We start from the raw sequence: 24,743 nt of genomic DNA, 5'->3' as shown, positions 1-24,743 counted from the left end.
AAGATATTTAAGTAAAGAGATATTTAAAGCTGGTTGAGCTATCAGGGAAGTTTGAGAAGACAGAAAAGGGCAGTGATTTCAAGGACTCCGCCCTAGTACCCTTGGATATATACAGTGAGGACACCAGCAAAAAAGGCTGAGAGGGAGCAGCCGGGAGTAGCAGGCAAACACTGTAGCACATAGGTGTTACCGGGGATCTTAATAAAACATTCTCAGTGAGATAGCAGCAATAAGAGGTTCAAAAAGAGCCAGAGGAGAGAACTGGGAAGAAACAATAAGCGTAAGCAACACTTACAGCAAGTTTCACTGTAAAGAAGAGGAAAGACGTGGGTAGCTGCTGGAAGGGTGCGTAGGGCCAGGAGGTTTGTTTTTTTTGTCTCTTTCTTAGATGAAGAAATAATATCGTGTTTGCATACTGATGGAAGTAAGGAAAGGGGCGAAATGTTGCATAATTGCTGGAATACTGTTTCTCATAAGCGAAGATGAGATCAAATGGACAAGTGGCAGGATTTGGTTAGTGAGGAACATGGGCGCTTTTCATAATGACAGGAAAGAAAGTAGAACAAATGGAAAAAGATACAGGAAAGTATCTAATTGGGGGTCATGGAAATTTACTGATATTGATTAGATAAGTTGGTTGATTGATCTGATTCTAATTAGATTTGAATTGGATCACACTATCCCATACGCTCTCACTTTTGCACAGCAGAGTTAAAGTTGGAGGCAATGCTTGTTTTACATTAGTTACCCAATGTAAAGTGAAGTCATTCTTTAATAATCAAATGTAATTGGAAGCTCACTAAAAAGGGAATCTGTACTTTTTCCAATCTAAATGTTCAAAATTTTTATTAAATACAATGGTCTTTGATTTTGTTCCTTACTCAGAGTACCTCACCAACCTTTGATGTAGATGAAAATTATTGTTGAAGAGAAAATACATGGTTAAGTAATAGGTATATGAGAAGGGGTCCTTTATGTATTCAGTCTACTTTAGGCAAAGCTTTACTACAATTGTACTATTTTAAATCTGGCAAAATTTCTCTTCTCTTCAAAAATGTTCAGTTCATTGTACATTTTTTTGATCTTTTACCTGGCATATTTTCTTTAACTCAAATCTAGTTCACTACATATTTGACATATAGGTCTCCAATTCTTTTTTTTTTTTTTTTTTGCACTTAACTTGCTTCTGGCAGGTTTTGATGTCAAGAATTAAGAGCATTTTTATTCAAAATTTTTTTTTTTTTTAAATGATTTTTTATTATATTATGTTAATCACCATTTTTATTCAAAATTTTAACTGTCCTTTTCCTTCTGCTTCAGTAAGAAATATTCAGGAAACTGAAGTTGGGAGAAAAGAAAAGAACCTTAGATCTAAAGTGCTTGATATTGAATAAGTTGAATAAGAACTGGATTCCATACATCCGAGGAAAAACATTTTATGTGTTAAACAACAAAATAAGCTTCCTTATAACTTACCAGATTCTATAATTCATTCTTTTACAGAGACAAAATTGTACCATTAGTCCATGAGATAAATGTTTATATATTTAATCATAGCTTCGTCTTTTGGTGCTGTATATATTATTATCATGTATTTGGACCAGAGCAATGAAAGTTTCTTCCTGAACTTACTCTGCCATCTTGATAATGAATTACCTATTCTTATTGTACAAGTAAATATTTGAATTTATTTTAAGTAGTGCAGGTTCATGTGTGCTTTCCNNNACCATAAGAACAAGAGGAAAATATTGATGTGATTTAATACATTTATTCTTTCAGAAAGCCATTTATTTAAGTGGCTTAATGTTTAACTTAGTAGTCATTTCTAATGTGTAAATGTGTTTTCACCATCAGTTGTTAAAACCATCAAATTTCCTCATCAGTCATTCACATTTTTACCCCATTCCTGCATGATAAAAGTTTAGTGAGACCGAGATCACTTAGTGATTCCAAAGTATTCATTCAAGGAAAAGGTCTGCTTATTTTTATACATAGATCCAGATACACGATAGGGATATTGTAGTTTGCAGAAAACTGACAGGTTACTTTTTATGTATAGGCAATCTGTTTTATTACTTTTTTCTCCAAAGTTTTAAATTTCCCCCCATCATTAGAGTTGTTGAGGAAATAACTGATGACCGTACTCCAATCTAATAAACTACATCATACCCATATGTATTAAACCATATAGTATGAAAAACTCTAAAATTTTTTAAAGTTGGTTAGCTAAAAGGAGATCTCTGAAATATTCTGAAACTTTTCTTTCTTTCTTTTTAAAAAATTATTAACATATAATGTATTATTTGTTTCAGGGGTACAGGTCTGTGATTCATCAGTCTTTTTTTTTTTTTTTAAAGATTTTATTTATTTATTTGACAGAGATAGAGACAGCCAGTGAGAGAGGGAACACAAGCAGGGGGAGTGGGAGAGGAAGAAGCAGGCTCATAGTGGAGGAGCCTGATGTGGGGCTCGATCCCAGAACGCCAGGATCACGCCCTGAGCCGAAGGCAGACGCTTAACCGCTGTGCCACCCAGGCGCCCTGATTCATCAGTCTTATACAATACACAGTGCTCACCATAACTCATACCCTCCCCAGTGTCCATCACCCAGCCACTCCATCCCTCCCACTCCCCTCCTTGAACATCACCATCTATACCACCCACCACTAACTACATTTTATACTTTTCTGTAAATACATAAAGCAAGATTTACTTTCTATAGGTCTTAACTTCCAGAATTCCTAGAATAGGTAACAGTGGTATTACAGACTTAGTTTAAGAAATAAACTATAACTGCATACTAAAGCCCTAGAGTTCACAGGTAGTTGACTTTGTTTCGGATTAAGATTATGATAGATAAACTGGTTGCCGCCGTCTTTGTTTATAGCTCAACCCTTGTATTACCAAGGAGGATGGATTACTCTCACTCTCACCTAGTCTGTATAACTCCTGTGGCTTCAAGGATTTCCTGGTTTGCCTGGATTTGTCCTACCTCCAGTGTTGTTTTTGTTTTGTTTTTTAATTGAGTGGAAAAATAACCCGTTGGGTTTTTATTATAGATAGAGTAAAACAACCTTCTCTACAGGAAATCTTCGTTTCTCTGGATACAAATCAAGGTAACACCTGACGTCCATGTCTTTGGAAAAACTTCAGGTTGAAGTAGGTCTCCTGAATAACAGAACCTCACCAAAATACAAAGAGAGAGAAGTGTAATTAGGATAGCATCTGAGTGCCAAAACTTATAGCAATGCATCCAGGTAGCCTTTTATTTGCCCCAATAACATCTGCTATAACCTAAGAATTATTTTATGGTTATGCAGTTTTTCATGTTTATAACCATTTTGATACTGCAATAACAGTAACACTGTATGTGAAAATAATTTTTAAATGTATATGAATATTCTAAGAATTTTAACCATTATTACAAAACATTTCTTAGTGCTAACATAATTCACGGTGTGGGTGAATATGTAGTACAAAGATTGGGCTTATTTCATTGAAATAGGATCTTTCCTATGAAGCATTTTGAAAACTTATGTGTAATTGATTCCTAATTAGCTTTTACAAGAGGAATTATTTTAACGTCTCCTTATTTTAAATTATTTATTACTTTTAAATTAAGATAATTAATATTTTTAAATTATAACTATTTCTTTTAATAGAAATTGACAATATTTCTTAAAATTAGAGACCAATTAAATCAGCCTTACTAAAAGTATAAATATGAAAAATACTTATTCTAGAATGCTTTATTCTTCTTAGCTTCATTTTAAAGGTACACAACCACCAAAAACAAATAAAATAAGCTTTCTACCACTCATCTGCATAATTATTAGCCCGGGATTTAGCACATTAGTTTGATTAGTCTTGATTCTTAACCAACAGGAAGGTCCCTGTATTACTGCTATCAGTAATTTAGGCTTCTACTTAGTTGGTGGGCTTCCTGAAAGGAAGTGTGATTATAGAATAGCCTTTTAGAAAATAAATGAATGGCTATGTCAAAGAGTTGATGAATACTGATATAGTAGCTTTTAAAAATAGAACAGAATCCAAAATTTCCAAGTATCAAAGAGCTCGTTGCTTCAAACAGTGAATGTCTACTCACAGAAGGGGTAACAACATGTACTGCCAAAGAGATTAGTCAGAAATTCAACTTTAGAATCACAGATTATTCCCTTAATCTTATCCAGCTTGTTTGTCATAGACTCATTTATTTATAAATTCTAAATAAAAAGCTTGATTTAGTGAAACCTGTCACAAAACTGGAAGAGCAATTTGAGTGTATTTCGTAGCAATTATGGGATCTTATACATAAGCAGCATTGCTGAGGAATGATATTATGTACTTCAGAAATCTAGATCTCATATAGTTCTAGATCTTCTAGTTCAGGCCTGTCATTTTTCAGATGAAGAAATAGAGGCCTAGAAAGGTTAAATATGTTACTGTTGGTCACGGAGAAAAGAATGAGAAAATATTTGCCTTCTGTAGTAGTGAACTACATTTGCACATCTCTTTTTGAGATATTTTTAGAAACCTTGGGAATTTCCTAACACTGAGGAAATTGCAATTGATGCAAGAGTGATGAGAACACTTCTGTTGAAGAGGAGATTCTGTTTGTACATAAATTCTCTGGAAAGATAGTCAACATCATCAGATTAAAAAAACAAGACCTCATGATACATAGTTATGGAGAAAATTCCAGAATGCACATATTTCTATTGAGGTTATTCCTTGTATATTTTTTCTATTGCGATATAATTGACATATAGCATTGTGTAAGTTTAACATGTACAATGTGTGGATTTGATGTAGTTGTATATTACAATATGATAACCACAGTAGCATTAGCTAACACCTCTACTTTATCACATATTTATCATTTCTTTTTTGTGGTGAGAACGTTTAAGGTCTAGTTTCTTAGCAACTTTGAAGTTACAATACAGTATCGTTGCCTATAATCTATGCTGGGCATTAGATCTTAAAGACTTATTTATCTACTTAGTTGCAAGTTTGTACCCTTAAGCATCTCCCCAATTCCCTTACCCTAGCCCCTACCTGTCATTCTACTCTGTTTTTATGAATTTGGCCTTTTTAGATTCCACATATAAGTGACACCATACAGTATCTTTTTCTGACTGACTTCTCTCACTCCCTGTGTATATTAATTGTTTCAGGTTGTGACTTAGTATTTATCTATCTCAGAATCTCAAACTTACCAAAGATTCATAGTGAATCTATGATAATTTCTCTATACCACAGTATTAAAATAAAGCTTTGATATGACCCCCTGGGCAATTATTTCTATATCTTTATATACATTCTTGGAGAGACAGAAAGAAATAATGTTAAGAATATTTATCTCTGCCTATGGATGAATGAGAAGGTTCCCCAAAAAGTAACTAGAAATCTAAAGTGACAAAAAAGAAACAAACATTGAAGTGCTCTGTACTTGATCTTAGCCAAGAGACCAAGAAGCAATTCACTTAAATGCTCTGGAAATGAGTAAAGGCGAAGACCAATATGAGAAGTATTTATTTATACTTGAAAAATTGCTGAAATTCCATTAAGAACTGGGTGTCTGTGCACTTCTTGCCTAGGGCTGCCCCTACTGCTGTCCTATGCCCCCCTTCCTTGCTTCTCCCACATTCCATGAGTTTGGTCAGTATGGAAGTTCTCTCAGGACCTGGGAGGCTATGAGGACTGGCAGCTGTTAGGCCTGGGTCCAAAGAGTCTCACTTAGTGTGGAGGAGAATACCCCCATTTAGCAGTGCTGGTGGAAGTAATGATCTTGGCAGTAGTGGCTAAGTGCATTGGCCAGTCAATCTACTAACCTAAAGTTAGCCTGCTGTGTGGCTACAATTGTACCATATTGCTCCAAGCATCTAAGACTAGGATTTTACAGAGTATGGTGACTTGACGTAAGTATTCATCTACCTGCTGTTCCAGTGGGTAATATGTTGTGAGAGAAAAATTATGTGGTCACTTATTCATTTTTTTCTTTTCTGCATAGCTTTTCAGGGTCTTTAATGTGCTAAAGTAGACAGTAAGGAAGGATAGAATGTACTGTGAAACTTGGCTCAAAATTATAAGACCTTAGGAACTTTTTCAATGGAAGTTGTTATACCATGCACCCCTTGTGAGGAATCCCGCTTTAGACCATTTTGATTTTTATATAAATTAAGTAAAAAAAGGAGAAGCACCTAAAGAAAACATATATTTTTCCAGGACAGTCTCTCTATGTCCCTACTTTAAGAGGACATGTACATATGGGGAATGGATCATATAATCAAGGATATCTTCTTAAAATGTAGCATGAACCCACGTGAATATTAAATCTCAGAACATGCAGTGAGTGACTTTCAGGATCCTGAAGATGGTTTAAAAATTATATTTTTGCCATTGTAGTAAGAGCACTGATCTGAGAATGGACTTAGGACAAATGTTGGCTGATTAAGATTAATGTTAATAACAGAAAACACTACTTAAATGCTATTTAATTTGCTTTGTTCTAATCTCAAAGTGAGTTCTTACCCTCTGGTTCGTAAGTAGTTAGGAGGGGGATCTTGGAACCCTTTGGAATTATATATAAAATTATATGTATAAATGCACGTATTCGTTGCTGGGCTGCTGTAACTGAGTAACACAAACCGGGTAGCTTCAACAACAGAAGTATATTGTCTCATAGTTCTGGAGGCTGGGAGTCCCAAGTGGAGATGTCAGCAAGGTTGATTTTTTTCTGAGGGCCAGGAGGGAAGGCTCTGTCCAGGTCTCTCTCCTCGGCTTGTTGAAGGCCATCTTCTCCCTGTGTCTCTTCACGTCAGTGTCCCTCTGTGCTGTGTCCAAATTTCCCTTTTCTATAGGGACACCAGTGTCACTGAGTAGGGCCAATGCCAGTAACCTCATTAATTGATTATCTTGGTGAATCCTCTGTCCCCACATAAGAATCACATTCTTAGGCACTAGGGATTAGGACCCCAAGATGTCTTTTTGGGAATGACACCGTTCGTCTCATAACAAATGCACATGCACATTTTTCTAGAGCAAGGGTTAAATTTTTATATATTTTCAATAGGGAGTATATTCCAAAAATGATTCAGAATCATTGACCTAGAAGAATGGTATTTAAACCAAAAAAGATGGAATAAGACCCGTTAGAAGGAAACTGCACCTTAGAACAAATGAAGATGGGAAGAAGAGAAAATAGCATTCAGGCAGAAACTAAATCACCGTCTGTCAGTTCATTGGATTGGATTTTGTCTAGCGCTGCTCTACATTGTTCGGTCAGGTAGCCACTAGTGACCTGAGACTGTTGAACACTGAAAATGTACTATAAGTATAAACCAAACATTGGATTTCAAAAACTTAGTATGAAAAAAGAAGTAATGTGTCTCATTAATACATTTTTATATTAATTAAATCTTGAAATAATTATTTTTGATGTGTTGAGTTAAATATATTATTAATATTACCTTCATTTGCTTCTTTTTTACTTCTTCAGATGTGTTTAATAGGAAATTTAAAATTCTATATGTGACTCACATATTTCTATTTGACATACTGATCTTGGTGTTCTAAAAAGTTCCATCTCACGCTGATTTTGTGGTTCTATGATAGATGTATATTACTGTGAAAATGAAATTAAATTGTACTACCACGTTTTTATGAAGGTGTTAATGTAAGGCCGTGAGATCTTTAGGTGGGTGTAGATGACTATGGGTGCAATTGAGTATTTATGTCTAAGAAATGCAAAAGGTTTTGCATTGTTTTAGTTATTGTTTTTTTGATTCATTGTAGTAAAACAGACTTAAGAAAGCCTGGATCATTTTTGTCCTAGGAAAATGAAGCTAAACATTTTAATTGACCCTGTATAACTGCAACCACGACCCCGCTGAGGAAAAGGTGGGGTAATGTAGCAATAGTCTCTAAATCTGCTGAATGTCTATAATGGAATATATAGGATTCTTGTCTCTTTGTAATTGTGACAGGGATCTCCACCACAAACAGTGCATCTGGTTCCTTGAACCAATTCATCAACATCATCAACATCATTTTTAAGCCATATTTAAGATCAAAAGGATAGAGAAGGTTACTAGTGATGAGGTTCTGGAACATTGCCAGCCCACCAGCATTGACATGATGCTTGCTGAAGCTTCACTCTGGAGTGCTTGGGTATGTGTGAAGGATGGATATCAGCAGGCTTGCTGAGTAGAGTCTGAATACATGGTGTCCTGAAAGAGAACTGTAACGAGTGGGGTGGGCGGAAGAAGGAATCAAAGTGAGACCCTAAGTGCCAGTTTCAAGCCTTCTGGTAAAACTCAGTGCATTGAGAAATAGTAGGTGCAAACATACATCTGTGACACTCAGCATTTTGTGGGGGTAGTTGTAATTTGGGGGATGACTGAACAAAAAAAAGAACTCAAGAGTACTGCTAGCTATGATACTTAGCAAGCATAATGGCTAGCCGTATTAACAACCATACTGTTTTTTAATTTAAATGAATAACTTGGACTGTATCAAAGATTATGTAACAGTTGATCTTTCGTATGATCGAGGTCACATACTTTGTTTTTCCTTTGATAACATCAGTGTTTTAAATAATATATCGGAATGCATTTATATAGGACATAGGTTCCTAGTTTTCTGTAGTCTTTAACACTTCCTTCTGTATTTCATCTGGCTCATTTTATTCATTGATGTCATTTGCATGATTTCTGGAAGTATTTGAGTTTGTGACCCCTGGAAAATGATGATTATTCCAACAATGATGACTGGTTCGACAGTTATTCTAATTCTAATTCTACTGGTACAATTATTGTCTCTCCTCCTCCTTCAGTATTACAATTGCTATAGCTGTTACTTTCATTGTTTATTATGGTTCCAACACCACCGTTACAGTAATGTCATCACCACCACCACAACTACTATAGACTCAGTTATTGAAGCATTTATATGGGTGCCAGAATGTATTCTAGGTTTCTTAGATGCATTACTTCATTTACATCTAACAGCAGTCCTTTGAAGCATATACAGTTATTATCGCCGTTTTATAGCTGAGAAAATTGAGGCACAGAAAGATTAGAAAACTTGTCTAAGGTAACACAGCTAGTAAATTGTAGAACTGGGGTTCTAATCCAGGCAGTTTGACTACGGAACTCATCTCTGAGAACCCTTCCCGTGCTAAAGTTCTTTCTTTTCATTTAGTAGAACGCTCTAATTTTTTAAAATCTGAGAGGGCTCTATAATTTTATATTTTAAACTTAAACGTATTTGATGCCTTAGTTTTTATAAAATGATTTAAGGCTCCTAAAAAAGAAAGGGTGGAATTTATGGCCTCCTTGATTTCTTACTTAATGGGGTGGGCACACATTTAGCTGGAAAAAGATACTACTTGGTATCATTAATGCATCATTAAGATGAATGGAACTGTTCATATCTGTGTTGGTGGTTTATTATGATTTGATGGCAAAACAAATAAGGCAGCAGAACAGTGATTTATACTCAGTCCTTGATTAAAGGGCTTGTGTATAGAGGTGCTAAATAAATATTAAATAATACTACCAAATGTCCATGTAGATATTTAAAAAATATAGAAGTATATAGTTTTAAAATATAAAAAATAGAGTTTTAAAATAAGACTTTACAGTATATACTATTTATATATTATTTGGCGGATATAAATTTAGAATTGTTATCTCTTTTTGGTGAATTGATTTTTTCTTACCATTATGAAATACCTCTCTTGTTGGTCTAGTACTGCTTCTTTCCCTTAAAGTTCTCTTTGTCTGAAAATAGTATAGTTATACCAGCTCTCTCTTTCTTGATGTTTACATGGTATAACTTTTTCATCTTTTTTTACTCTTCTACTTTCAACCTTTTATATATTTAAGATCTATAGTTGTTTTTTAAACCCAGTCTAATAATCTTTATCTTTTAATTGGAGTGTTTACTCCATTTATAGTTCATGTAGTTACTTACATATTTAGATTTAGATCTACTAATGTACTCTTTGTTTTTTATTCTCATTATTCTAACTTTCTCTCTTTATTAACTTGTAATTTACAGATTTATGTATTCTTGTTTTAGTGACGATCCTTGAGTTGGCAACAAACATCCATGACCTGTTAAGTCCCATGTTAATTTAACTTTCATGCTCCCTAGATAATGCTAGGACTTTGGACACTTTAAGTCCACTTAACTTTTTGCATTATTGTAAACGTATATTTCAATTTGCCATGTCTTTTAGACCTCATAAAGTATTACTATTGTTTATAAATATATAAATACAAATATATAGTTTTAAAATATAAAAAATATGGTTTTATAGTACTCTCAGACATTATGATGGCAATTATTTTGATGTGACTTTGGTGACCCAGAGGTTATTAAAACTGCTGGGGACAGTAGTAGTGACAGCGATGTTGGGATATCAGGGATGATACTGTTATTGTTAACTCAAGACCAACAGTGGATTCTGAAAAAGATGCTATATACACTGCTTTGAATACATTTCCAGTGATTTTATTTAAAAAGAAATAATTTTTTTTAAAAAATTGAGTACTAATAGGAAGATAACTTTGAACTGGAGAAATATTTTCTGATAAATTATATTCATTCATTAAAACTGTATTCCAGGAGACAAATGTTAAAATATTCTTTGCTAAAAATGCATTTTATGACCAAATAAGTTCAGAAAACACTGAGTTAATAAAAATTAAACATATTTCCTTCACTCTAAATAGTTGAGTCTTTAATATGGTAATTAGTATGTATTTTTAATCTGATTAAATGAGGACTACAGCATGCACTGTTTTCCACAGTTCAACATTTGCATTATTAGAAAGTTAATTTATTTTCAACAGAACGTGAGATTATTGAAAATTAAATAAAGTGCATAACAATATTTGATATACTTTACTTTTTAATTTGACCTTCTATACCGAAATTAATTTCATTGCTATTAAATTAGGTCTTTAATAAATGATGTTTACTGAAATAGAGGCTCCTTTACATTGCTCTGTGCATTTATCTTTCCTTTATTCCCTTTTATTGGTTATTCTGTTTCAGAGATATTTGTGGCATGCTTAATTTGGAAGTGCAAAATTATGAAGTTAAGTAATATTACATTTTAAAATAAAATTTTTAGTAGTACCAATTTTTGAGAGATTTAAAAAATAATAAATAGGTCGAGTTTACCTGACAAAACTCTTGGCACTCTCCCTACTAAAAAAAATAACAAATTTCAAAGGCTAATTAATGTGACTTTCTTCTTAAAAACTCTGAAATTTTCTTTTCATGATTCTCCACATGGAGATCAAGCTGTTTCTCTGCTATGTTATGGTATAGCTTTTCAAAGTGAAATAAAATTAGACTTCGTTACCATTAGAGTCAGAATTCATGTGACTAATATCTTTAAGATATAGTGTGTGCAAAGAATTATATACATGCTGTAATTTCCATTACAAAGGAACTCAGGATTAATGAATCATTTCTTTTAAAAATTTGATTGCTTTTTAAGTGACAACCTTTCTTTTAAACCCAAAGATAAACAAAACAAACAAAAAAAAATAGCATCTGATAGTTATATGGAGAACTTCCCATAGACATGCTGTCATTTGAAAAGGCTATTTTCAAAGCTGAGTTCTTGTAGTTTGTGTTACAAAGAGTGTTATTGGCTGAAATTCAGAATAAGAAGTGTATTTTAAAACATAAAATGAAGGTGCCACCATTTTATTAGCATCTTTCTGTTGCTTCACTTCATGCTTATTTAGGAACAAAAATTAAAAACAAAAAATTAAATACTTAAAGAACGAGCCTGCATTCTCTTTTAGAAGGAAAATTTCACATCTCTTGAATCACTAGCTCTTTCTAATTCTAGAGAGGAAAGTTACCTTTTGATAAGAATTTCTTTTTGGCCTAGAATTGTTTGTGTATTCTGTTTGTTTAAATATCACATAAATTGTAATAACCCACATAATTTAGATGGTACCATATTCCAATCCTATTTCCTTATTTGAATATTAGCATCATGAAAATAAAGTACACGATGTCCTTAAGGAGAGGCAGCATAGCCTATTTTAATGGAAAAGATTTAGAATGAGCTGAGAGCTCATGTCTAATCTTCTCTTTATTATTGTGGGTAGGATACCTGTTTCTTACCTCTGTGTCAGGCAGGGACTCTGGAAGCCATATATCAATAATATATGTGAAAGTATTTGCACTTCTTATCGATGTTACTCTTTTATTCAGGAATATATAGATTCCAAAGAACTTTTTAGGTAGTTTTCTTTGTTTCCCATACTCTTTTTTCTCTGTATTCTAACAGTTAGTTGATTAAATGTTATTCCTGCATCACCAAGCATAGTGCCTTGCACACAGTAGGATTTCTAACATTTTTTCATGAAGTAGTGAATGTCTGCTTTGCAGTATATTGAATATATTTGAGATGAATACAATAAATGTGGTTTAAATTGGATTATAATTTTTAATTGATTTTACCTGCCATGTTGTTTGAGCCTTATTAGGAAAATGTTGCACATTTGGACTTCTGTCGTTATTATCTGGCATAGCATCAGGACTGCCTCAGAGTTTATTTTAGCATCATCATATTGCTAAACAAAGCCCCGCAGTTATGACTTTTATTTGGCACAATTTCCTACCCATTTCAGAAGGATAAAGTGTAATTTATACTAGTTGTTTTTCCCTAAGCTTCATAACACTTATTTAAACATTGTGTTATATCCAAATTAGCCTAAAAGACTCCATTCATTCTCTGTTCTTCGGCTGGTATGCCACTTACAGATTCATTGACTATGATTGATTATAAACTGCCTGTGAGACCCACTTACATGGATTGGTCATTTGTTAGAGTTTAAATGAGTCACAATTCCCTCTGCTATTGGACTTTACAACATGTAATAAGGTGTTTTTAATGACTTTCACTATAAAATACGCTCCTTTTATCTGCAAGCCAGCTTGGTTTAAGTCTCTGTTTTGTTGGACACTACCCTAAAGAAAATTTTTAGCCCCCATTATACTTTTCTTTCCATGAAACCATATCCTAGAATATGTTAAAGCCAGAGGGCAAACTAATTATGCCTCCATAAAATATTTTCACGAAAATAAACACAATATTCAACATCAGCCTTTTCACCAAAATCACCTTTTACATTTTCTGCATCCCTGATAAATTTAAAAATGCACAACAGATATCATCATTGTAGATAGTTGTGTACTTGCGTGATTGTGAATTTCTAAAGAAAAGGGATAAATCCATGGTTTATTCATCTTTGCTACTCAGCATCAGCACGGTGCTTTGCACTTACTGGGTAGCCACAGTTTTTGTCAAAGTGAATTGTCCTAATACTTGTATATAAGATTTATGAAAAGTCTTACTAATGAGTGCTTAACAAAGGTCTTTAGTAGACTCTTACCTAAACCAAAAAATCAAGAGCAGGAGGTAAGCTGTCATGTAATTCTCAGGGGACTGGTTCAAAGACCAGGTGTTAAAGTATTAGGACTTTCACTGGGAACTATTTTTTCAGTTTGAGGAGAACTGAGGATGTGGAGTTTTGTCCAAATATGTCTACCCTTTCAAAACAATATCAAAATTAGAGTGCCTAGGATTCCTGAAATCAAATTTTGTTCAGACCAAGGTCATCGAGTCTGCTAAGTTTCTGGTCAAAAAGAATAATGGGAAAGTGAACCAGCATTGATTTTATGCTGCTCTGTGTGGGAGGCTGTGCTAGGTGCCTTGGATAATTTATCTCATTTCATCTTGACCATAATCAATATCAGGCCTTCTAGCTCTCAGTTCAAAAGAGAGGTTAAGTAATTTGTCCAAGGTTACACAGCTAGTAGGAGAAACAGCTAAAATTTGAACTCACTTGTGGGTGACAGCAAAGCCTATGCTATTTAATTACCCACTCTATCATTTGGGTTCTTTTACTATTAATAACTAGATTTGGTTGTTAAATCTTTTTTTTTTTTTTTAAGATATTATGTATTTATTTGACAGAGATAGAGACAGCCAGCGAGAGAGGGAACACAAGCAGGGGGAGTGGGAGAGGAAGAAGCAGGCTCATAGCAGAGGAGCCTGATGTGGGGCTCGATCCCATAACGCCGGGATCACGCCCTGAGCCGAAGGCAGACGCTTAACCGCTGTGCCACCCAGGCGCCCCAATTGGTTGTTAAATCTTAAATATTTTATATAGGTGAACTTGCAAGATTTAGTGTAAAGAATATTGGAGTAAAAGAGCTTTTTTTTTTTTTTTTTTTTTTGCCATTTGTTATACTGGAAGATAAACTGTTACTAAGACATTATTTAAAATTCAGTTGGATTCATAGAAAGGACCAGTCCGTAAAGAAGTCTGAGGTCAATATAAATCCTACTGATTTCTCTAACTTTGGCTTGGATAACCACATGCTTCTGTGTCTGTGTAGTTGGCAAATGGAAGTACCCAACTGATTCTGATTTTCTCTGGAAATGAATCCATAGAGGAAATAGGAGCCTCCTCTACTCTTCTCTCTCCTTAGGCACTCTAGAAGAAGTTACTGTTGTTAATTATCGACTGCATCACTGTTGAAGTGTCAATTTAGAATAATGTAAGTTGATCTTTTGCTTACTGATTGCCTCATTGGGGGAACCATTCTTCCTCAGAAAAAAACAGGTCTCTCTTATATTTACGTATCATCCACTTTTACCTCCCACAACTTCTATTCTTAAAAAAATTTAGTTATCAGCAATAATTGCTGGGGTGCCTGGGTTTGTTAAGTGTCTGACTGTTGGTTTCGGCTCAAGTTGTGATCTCAGGGTCATCGTATTGAGCCCCGAGTTGGGCTCCCTGCTCAGTGAGGAGTCTGCTCCAGATTCTCTCTGCCTCTCCCTCTACCCCACCCCTAACTCATTGTTGCACTTGCTTGCTCTCTCTCTCAAATAAATAAATAAAAGTAAAATCTTTTAAAAAAACAGTAATTACTGAGTGATTTACACCATAATTATTTATAGCACTGTGAAAGTCTAGGCTTCAGTTTTAGTTCTACGAGTAACTTAACTTTCTGACCAAGGAATTCCTCCCCCCCCCCCAATCCCTTTGCATCTCACTTTTCTTATCTGTAAAATGTGAGGAGAAAATTAGATAATCTCTGGAGTTTGATCAGTTCTAAATTTGTAGTTTTCCAATGTATTTGAAATTTACTGTTTGTTTTTAATGAGGTCAGAAAAGTCAGCAGTGTGCCAGGAGGTAACTAATGTTACTTGGTGGAAAAATGTTCCTAAGTCGTCCTTTACCTATTGCCATCCCAGTAATTCTGAAAGGAATTAGGCTTCTGAATGGTGGGGGAGACTATATTAATGGAGGCTACTATATTAATGGAGGCTTAAATTTAAACCTCTTTAAGTATGTATATTTATATATTTATTATTATCAAAAATATAATTTAATACAGTACCTATCACATACTTAAAAAATAGCTGATGTTAGCATTGTAATTAATATTACTATTACTATTCATGGTGGTGATGGTGATGGTAAATACCACTATTAAATGCAATAAAATACTGCTATTTTATTTAAATTTTCAAAAAATATTTAAGGAAAATATGCTAATAGTATTAATTCTAGTAATTACAATATTTAAAAAATATATTCCTGGAATTTTATCTTAGTGTAATTTGATAATAGATTTATGAAGAGATATAGTGGTGGTCCTCAGAAAATAAGATCTTGCCCCTTGAACAAATACTTTTGATTTTGGGAAAGGATCTGCCAGGCTTCAGAGACATGTGAGCTGTTAGGATGAACAATGAGCCTTCATACCCCTGGGCTCTTTCAAAATTTGGACAAAGCTGCTGTGCTCTGAAGATTCTTTTAGTGCTTATTTGGGTCAGTAAATGTTATTAAATGCTCACAAAGCCCTTTCTTTAGCCAATTCTCTAATTTGCAGCCTGATTTTAAAGAACACAAAAATAAACATTAAGGAATGAGGTAGAAAAATATAATAATAAACAGTAATAAATACTACTAGACACAAAGTGTTCATCTGTGTGTATATATATATATGAGCAAATGAGAGAATTGTATTTACCTAAGTGATTTTGTTGATGTTGAAGTAAGTTTGATTTTCCATGAAGCAGTTTATTTTTCATAAAAGCAGGAAGCTTAGATCATACCTTTTAGCTATATGGTTCTCAGGTTCATCAGTAATAAAAATTTAAACCATTTTCTCAGGAAATGTAACGTTTTTAAGATACTGAATTTTTGAATCATAAGGAACTAGGCAAAATAGTTTTAACTTTTCCTTTAAGAAATGGTTGGTTGCTAGGAGACCACAAATAGGTGCTAATGATTCCAAGTTTCAGGCAGCTCTCAAGTAGGCTTGTATCTCTTTAGAAAAGATGTTTAATCCTGTTCACACCAGACTATGCCATTAATAATTAAATGCCTGATGGTTCTGTTCTCACAGCATTTTAAATTTTGTTGAGGAAAAGAGAAATAATTGGAGGGTAGAAGAAAACAGAGCGTTAGAAAGCATCAAATTAATTTACTTATGCCAACATTTGTTAAATGCCTTTTAGGTGTTGGGCCTGTCGTCTCACTCCAGGGAAGCCACATTAAATAAGATGTTGTCTCTGCCTTTTAGGAGTTCCCTCTCTAGTTGGGGAAGAAACATCTAAACAATTAATTACAATGCAAAATCACAAGTATAGGATCATAGAAGGTACTCAGTATATGGTAAGTGAATGAGTGATTAATGAATGGATGTTTACAATGCTGTGTAGAAAGTCTGCAAAGGTAAAGAAGAAGGAATGACAGTCTTCAGCAGTAGTTTAGAGTTGTTGATCTTTGAACTGTACATTGAAGAGTGAGTAGTAGAGCTAGAAGAGTGAGCAGGTTGAGAAGGCAGCCCAGAATATTCCAAATAGAGAAGACAACTTATACAAAGGCATGAAGGTGTTTTTAAGAAAAGAATGAAAGAATAGGATATATTCAAGGAAGGGAGACAAGTTGTATGTGACTGACTCAGTGTGTGTATGGCAGAATGGGGAGAGAGAAGCTGGATAGAAAGACTAGGCTTTCTAGAATATAAGTAGACTGGCAATTTAGAAAGATAACTGATTTTAGTGTGGAAGATGGACTAGAAGGAGGAAACCCAGAAGGTGGAGATGAATTAAAAGGGTGTAGAATTAAAATGAGAGAAAATAATGTCCTCTGAGATGGATGGGGGAGAGACTGAGAGCTATTTGGAGACAAGATTGACAGAACTTGATGATTTTTTCCACATGGATGGGAACATTCTGACTTTTAGATTTCTGTCTGCAACTAGAAGGTTGATGGTAAAGCTAGTAATCAAAACAAATGATTTAAAATTTTCACATATTGAATTTGTGCTTTAGGGATCTCAAATTAAAAAAAAATGTCCCAGAAACAGTTGGAACTTGTGTTCAGAACCAAGGAAACACATGAGGGCAGGTTCTGTACTCTGTACGTGACGGATGAAGCTGGGAAAAGTGGGTAGGATTACCAGGGGGAGAGCACAGTATGAGATCCTGGGAGTTCTGAAGCTTGTCCTCTAAGGCACAGTCAGGGAAGAGCAAAGGTTAGTTTTGAGGTGTTTCTAAGAATCCAAAATAAGTAATACAGGTGTACGAAAACCAGTCGTTCTACTTAAGTGGCATCTCATGAATGTCCCACAAGACTTTCAAAGAGTGCTTCATTCACTGTGTTAAAAATTCAGTAAAACAAAGTAAATAACTTAAGAAAATAAAAATTTGAGTTGTAAGTTTTTTGAGTTAATGCACTTGTTCAGTCATTTCACTCATATTACTAATTTTAAAATCTAAGAAGCGCAACATAATTTTACACCAGTCTGTTTCTTTTGTAATGAATATAATGGATAGGTGAATTAATTTTGTTAAATAGAATAATATTTTTCCAGTCCTAGTTCACTAATACTTTTTGCCTCTCACCTCAGAAGAAAAGTCTCTTTCAAAAGTGCCTTTTGCTGTAAGATAACGTTTTCAACTTTCCACTGAGACCCACAGTGAGAATATATTTCGTTTCAGCTGAGAATACACATTTGTCTCTCTGTGTATGTAAAGCTGACACACGCGTTTCATGAGACACTACTTACCCTGTTATATCTCATGAACTCTGATATTCCCTAACATACTTTATTTTTTAAAATCCAGCTTTTGCACTACTAGATGTTTACCGAAAGGGTATAAAAATACTGATTTGAAAAGGTGCATGCATCCCAATATTTATAGCAGCATTATCAGAATAGTCAAATTATGGAAGAGTCCAAATGTCCATTGACTGATGAATGGATAAAGAAGATGTGTTGCGTGTAAAAACACACACACACACACACACACACACACACACACACACAGGAATATTACTCAGCCATCAAAGGGGATGGAATCTTGCCATTTGCAACAATGTGAATGGAGCTAACGTGTATTATGCTAAGTGAAATGAGTCAGAGAAAGACAAATATCATATGATTTCACTTATGTGTGGAATTTAAGAAACAAAACATGAATATAGGGGAAGGAAGAAAAAAAATGAGGGAGGCAAACCATAAGAGACATATAGAGAACAAACTGAGGGTTGCTGGAGGGAGGTAGGGGATGGGCTAAATGGGTGATGGGCATTAAGAAGAGCACTTGTTGGGATGAGCATTGGGTGTTATATGTAAGTGATGAGTCACTAAATTCTCCTCCTGAAACCAGTATTACTCTATATGTTAACTATCTAGAATTTAAATAAAAACTTGAAATAAAAATAAAATAAAACCTGGTTACCACCCACTTAATTTATTTTATAACTTACTAATGGGTCATGACCTGCTCCAGACATTATTTGACTCCTTAATCTCTTTTAGTGTCTTGCTTTATTGATGCTTATTGTTTCACCTTCACGGAGTCTCTTTTATGAAATTGTAAGCATGTTCAGTTATCATTTATCTTAAAACAGAAAACTTTTCTCTCTTGCTTTACTCATTTAAAAATTATTACTGAATCTAACCTTTATTTACTTCCAGATTTCTAATATCTATATATAATCAATACTTGCTATTTCAACATTCCCGTCACCTTGACCCTTTTCCCTACACTTAGCAGTCTTGTTCAAAATCAGTTCCCTCGATAATAGCAAACACTTATATAATGGTAAATATGCCAGGCTAAGTACTTTACAAATAGTAACATATTTAACTTGAAACTACAGTATAAAGTAAGTAGTATTATTATAACAGTGAGATTCAGTAGCTGGCTCAAGGTTATCAAGATAATAAGCAGGGAAACCTGGTTTCAAATCCAGGTATCATATATAGCTCACTCTTAAACTAATTTCTATAACACCACATTGCTGTTTATATTTTTCAACAAAGATATATTTATACCCTCCTCGTCCTGATATATCATTTCCATTCAAAATCAATCTTACCAGCTTTAAAGACTGAGAGGTAATACTGGAGTAATAGTGTAGAAGTAGCAGTAGTTGGTAAGTGGTCTGTTTTTGTTTTTGTTTTTTTAAAGATTTTATTTATTTGACAGAGAGAGAGAGAGACAGCCAGTGAGAGAGGGAATACAAGCAGGGGGAGTGGGAGAGGAAGAAGCAGGCTTGCAGCAGAGCAGGGAGCCCGATGCGGGGCTCGATCCCAGGACCCTGGGATCATGCCCTGAGCCGAAGGCAGACAATTAACGACTGAGCCACCCAGGCGCCCCTGACTATATGCTTGTCTTTCCTTTAGGGATAAGAATGATGTCTTACTGGATATGGTGTCATTAAGTTTATTTCACAATGATGAGGAGGTTGGTTGAATGCCCATTAAAAATGAAAATATATTCAAGGGTATATTGGTTTGCTAAGACTGCCATAATAAAAGACCACAGCCTGGGTGGCTTAAATGACAGAAATATGTTTTCTCACCATTGTTGAGGCTCAAGTCCAAGATCAGGGTGTTGGCAGGCGTAATTTTTCATGAGGCCTCTCTCTCGGCTTGCAGATGGTTGCTCTCTAGCGGTGTCCTCACATGGCCCTTTCTTTTTGTGTGAACATTCCAGGTATCTCTCTGCTTATAAGTAGAGCAATCATATGGGAATAGGGCCCACTCATATAACATCAGTAAGCCATAATTACCTCTTAAAGACCCTGTCTGTAAATACAGTCACATTCTGAGGTGTATTGAGGGTTAGGACTTTATTATATGAGTTTTCGGGGGATACAGTTCCGTGTTTAACAAGGAGTTTCTTAACCATTAAAAGGACAATCAATTGTACACAGTTACCCTGGAAAAGACTTGAATCAATTTAGTGAAAATGAGAGCTAGCAAAAAGATACCGACAGAGTATTGATCCTGAATACTGACATCAGCAGGATAAAGGAGGCAATAGATTAGGAAATTGGAAGCACATTTTAATGATGTGTAGGAAGGAAGGACAAAGAATAGTGCCCTTTTGTTGACCTAACCAGCCTCCTTAGGTGTAAGCAGAAAGTTAATGTTCAGGGTTCTGAATAGCTTACATCTTTGCTGTGTGCCTGCCACTGAGAAAGTCTAAATTAATAGAGAGGGGAGTAAACAATACTGGGGATGTGGCAGATGAAGGCTCTTAGAGCATCTCTTTTTGAGATGATGTGCAAAGTTAAAATGTTTTTTTTTTTTTTTACAAATGAAGGTGTATTATTAACTTAAAGATGTTATTTTTCTGTAATTCTAAGAACTGTACTCTTTTATAATGGTCAGTGTAGTGAATATAACTCGTGTACTCAAAGTATTAATGATTTCTTCCTTATTTTAGATCACATTTTCCTATTCTACATATTTAGTAATTTTTTATTATATACTGGGCATTATGGTTTCTATGTTGTTGAGAGTCTGGAATCTGTTGTCTTCCTTTAAAGAATGTTGAGTTTTGTTCCAGCAGGTAGTTAATTTATTGGCAAATAAACATCTTTTTTTTTTTTTAATATTAAGCTTGTTTTGGGGGTGGATGTAGACCTTTTAGGGGTATCAGCTGAATGCTTAGCATTTTCAGCATGGTATTTTACACAGTCAGATGTTCTGTATCTCCTAGTATATGTAACATTTGGAATTCTATTCAGCTCACAGCTCTGACTCCTCCGTAGCTATTTTCTGCTGGGCCTTACGGTCTTGCATGTGCCAGCTTATTATTCATCTAACAACTTAAGATCACCCCTTTTGGGGCTCATTTTTGTGTGTAGTTATCTCTTTTCCAGTATCTTGTCCTGTAGATTCCAACTATTTCAACAGCAGTAAACTCTAATTGCTGCTTCTTCAGTTGAGTGAAATCATTGTGTTCTCCTTGGGCTCCATCTACCTCCCTGTACTGAGGTCCAGAGAATGCCACCAGTCAGAAAGAGTGATTCCCAGCTCGTCTGTTGTGTTTCCTTTCTTTCCGGAGACATAGTCTTACGTTGACTGTTGTCCAATGTTGAAAACCAGTAATTTCTTCTTGAGAAATTGAAAACATCTTAAACATGAGTTTTGATAAAATTAAATTCAGCTGTATAAAAGTTGTTTTTTGCTGAGGTCAATTTTATATATTCATACTAACTTCACTACTGTTTTGAGGAAGTTAAACATGGCTATATATTAGCAACATATCAAAGATATATCACACCAGCTTGAAACATTAACGTAAAATACTTTATAAAAGCCCCATCCTGAGAAGGAGCAGCATGTTAAAATCACTTGTGTTCAGAAAAGTGTTCTGAGAATGGTTCTGTTAAAGGAAGTTTGTTTTCTTAGCTTTTGATGTCCTCGGGTAACAAAATCAACATTCTTCTGTATTTAATGAAAATAGGTTTGGAAATAGCAATAGGTGTTTTGGTAATAAAAAACTATTCATGGTTTAAATCGTTAGGGTGCCCTATTTTCTTTATTATAATTACTGAAACAAGAGATTTTGAAATTAATCTGTTGCTATATAGATTTGAAGAAGGAAGTTGAGGACATGGCCTTATTGATCTTTAGACTTATGTGTAGCATAACAATTTAGAGTTAATAGATTTTAAAATAATTTATTATCCAAAAACAAAGCAGAAATATGTAGGTACTAGAAACCTAGAAATATCATTTTTATTGTCATCACAGAAGTAACACATTAATACATATAAAGTAAATGAGAAGTTAGTGACAAATTCCTTTTTGAATAATTGTATAAGGTTTTTTTCATGACTGTAAATATTTATTTAAATTTCCAACTTTATGTTTTTTAACTTTCCAATTTTAAAATGTTCATTTGATAAGAGGAATAATTGTTTATCTAAAAAAATGAACTTGGATGAAGTAAATAATTTTTTGAAAGACATTTTAAAATATTCCATTTGATCAGAGAAGGAAAAAATACAAATTAATTTTAGATAACATTTTTTAAAAATTTCCTTTTCTTCTCCCTCCTTTTCTTTCTCCATCTCTGCTCTTCACCCTTTCTCTTTTTCTCTCCTCCTATGGGCTTTCTTTTTCTATTTAAAAAAGAAATTAAGATCTAATATTATTGTGTATTTTGTGATCTAAAGAAGAAAGTTCAAGTGTAGGTCTCCCAAAGCAGTGAGACAGTTATTAGTTATCTGGATAATGCTGGTAGAGCTTCCAGTTACTTTTCTGAGAGATGACATTTGCGTTTTGCCAGTTTGTCTGGATAATTGCCTGTAAGTCCTCATTCTCCGTAACTGTAGAGGCATGTTATTAAGATGTATTTACACCATCCTTTTGACCAACCTGGATCATTTATGATTGAATTGCTTACTCTTCCTTACTTGTGCTCTTTCTACTTCCTTAAATTTAGCATTCAAGGCAGTCATTTGAGTGTCATGATAACTCGCTGGTAGCCAAGGTCTAGCTCTTGTCAAGATCTTAAATTTTGCATGATTATATTTAATGTTATTGCTAAATAAGTATTGACAGTGTACAATATGAAACCACTTTAAATAAAAAAAAATTAAACTTTGTAAATTTTTAATTTCCATCTACACCTTTTAAAAAATATACCAAATGTTAAAGGAATTTTTTTTAGCAATGTATTTTCCATTTAATTATTGTTTCTGGACAGTGTATTTTCCATTTAATTATTGTTTCTGGGTTATTATCCCTTTATAGGTAGAGATTGTGTCTATTAATTTTTTAAAGGGTAGTTTTATAATATTGTATAAAGTACAGGTATCTAAACTATTAGAGTTGGCATCAAAGATGATATGCAGAAGAAGGTAGGTATTTTTTGTTTTTCTTGAATCAGTACCTGAATCAGAAGGTTAAGCAAAAATTTTGTGCTGATTCCACTCTAAGAAAATAACATCAGCTTTTACTCAAATGATTTATGAACTCATTAAATTTATCTTTTTCCTCTGCAATTCAAATTGTTCAAATAAATCCAGTGGCAATTATGTAGACAGTGAGTTTAAAGCACTTTGCATAGGCATCCACAGTAATTCTGTGACCTACAGGAAGTATGTTATTGTCTGTTAAATACTGATTCTTGAAGGTCCCTATTTCTTTTACTCTAGTGTTTCTGCATTTTCTCTATCAAGTTATTTATCCTAGTTTCTTCCCAGTTATTTTTTTCCCCTGTTTTTGGCGTTAGTTAGGAATAATACTTTTCACTTTTACTTAGAGCACTTATAAATTTTTATTTTCATATATATGTGTGTGTGTGTGTGTATATATATATATATATATGTAGATCTGTATATCTGTCTATATGAACAGTAACGCACATGTATCCCTTTTTTCTGCTTCTGTATTTTCCCAGCTGTGTTATGGTAACTTCCCCTGTGTTACTTGTTTTTGGGCTAAGATATCTGGTAACCATTATATACAAATAATATACTCCTTTGTACAAGGTCAGAATATGCTCCACAAGGGCATTTTCAATGCCAACTCTAATGTAATGTCTTAGGTTTTGAATTCAGTGTTTGCTTTATAACGAATATTACTGGCTTTTTTTTTTTAATAAGTTACATTTATGGATAAACGAATAGGTCAAACTGTTGTTATTTTTGCTTGTTTATATTTAACTATAAAAGTTTTGCTGTCTTTTAGATTTTATTTTATTCGTAAAATCTTCAGTATTTTCCTTCTATTTTCATTGAGAAATAGTATTTTGAATACATGCAATATACTGGGCGATATGGATCATTTTTCTAAATGGCAGTTTATTATGTAATAATTACAAATATCAAAATGTGGGGATACATATAGCATCTACTTCAAAGGAAAGATGTTCTTATGTCAGTAGTTCTATATTTTTTTCATTTTATACAAAATTCTAATGCCTAAGAAATTCTAGCCCTTTATAGTAGCAGGTTGTCCATTTTAATTCATATCTAAGCATTATGGTAAATTCATATGTGAAAAATCTTATTTTATGAATTTCAGGGAGAGTAAAATGTATAACTCTGTGAGACCTACTATGCTGTGATATCCCCCCATTTCATGACTAAAATACCTTAAAAAATTGAAATTTGGACTTACTAGTCATTTATGAATTATAGTGGAGTAGCATTTTATATATACACACACACACACACATATATATATGTGTATATACACAGACATACTTAATTGATCCTTAGTTAGCTATATTTTCTAGGTAAATATAAATTTTACCAGGAGTGAAGAAACTTATATTTTTAAATAGTTCTGCCACTTGCCTGCTATTCCACTTAATGACCACTGGTAATGGATGAAATCAAGCCTGACAGGAGTTAATATCAGCAGGA

The 24,743-nt window shown here is 33.9% G+C and overlaps 1 protein-coding gene across 5 annotated transcripts in view; it reads left to right on the top strand.

Moving 5' to 3' along the window:
- Positions 1–24,743, top strand: part of XRCC4 (X-ray repair cross complementing 4) — a 271,809-nt gene that overhangs the window by 98,778 nt on the left and 148,288 nt on the right. The gene's annotated exons all lie outside the window — the stretch shown is intronic.

This window comes from Ursus maritimus, unplaced genomic scaffold, assembly GCF_017311325.1.
Source record: "Ursus maritimus isolate PB19 unplaced genomic scaffold, ASM1731132v1 scaffold_5, whole genome shotgun sequence".
Classification (NCBI taxonomy): Eukaryota; Metazoa; Chordata; class Mammalia; order Carnivora; family Ursidae; genus Ursus; species Ursus maritimus.
This window is presented reverse-complemented; position numbering and strand designations above follow the sequence as displayed.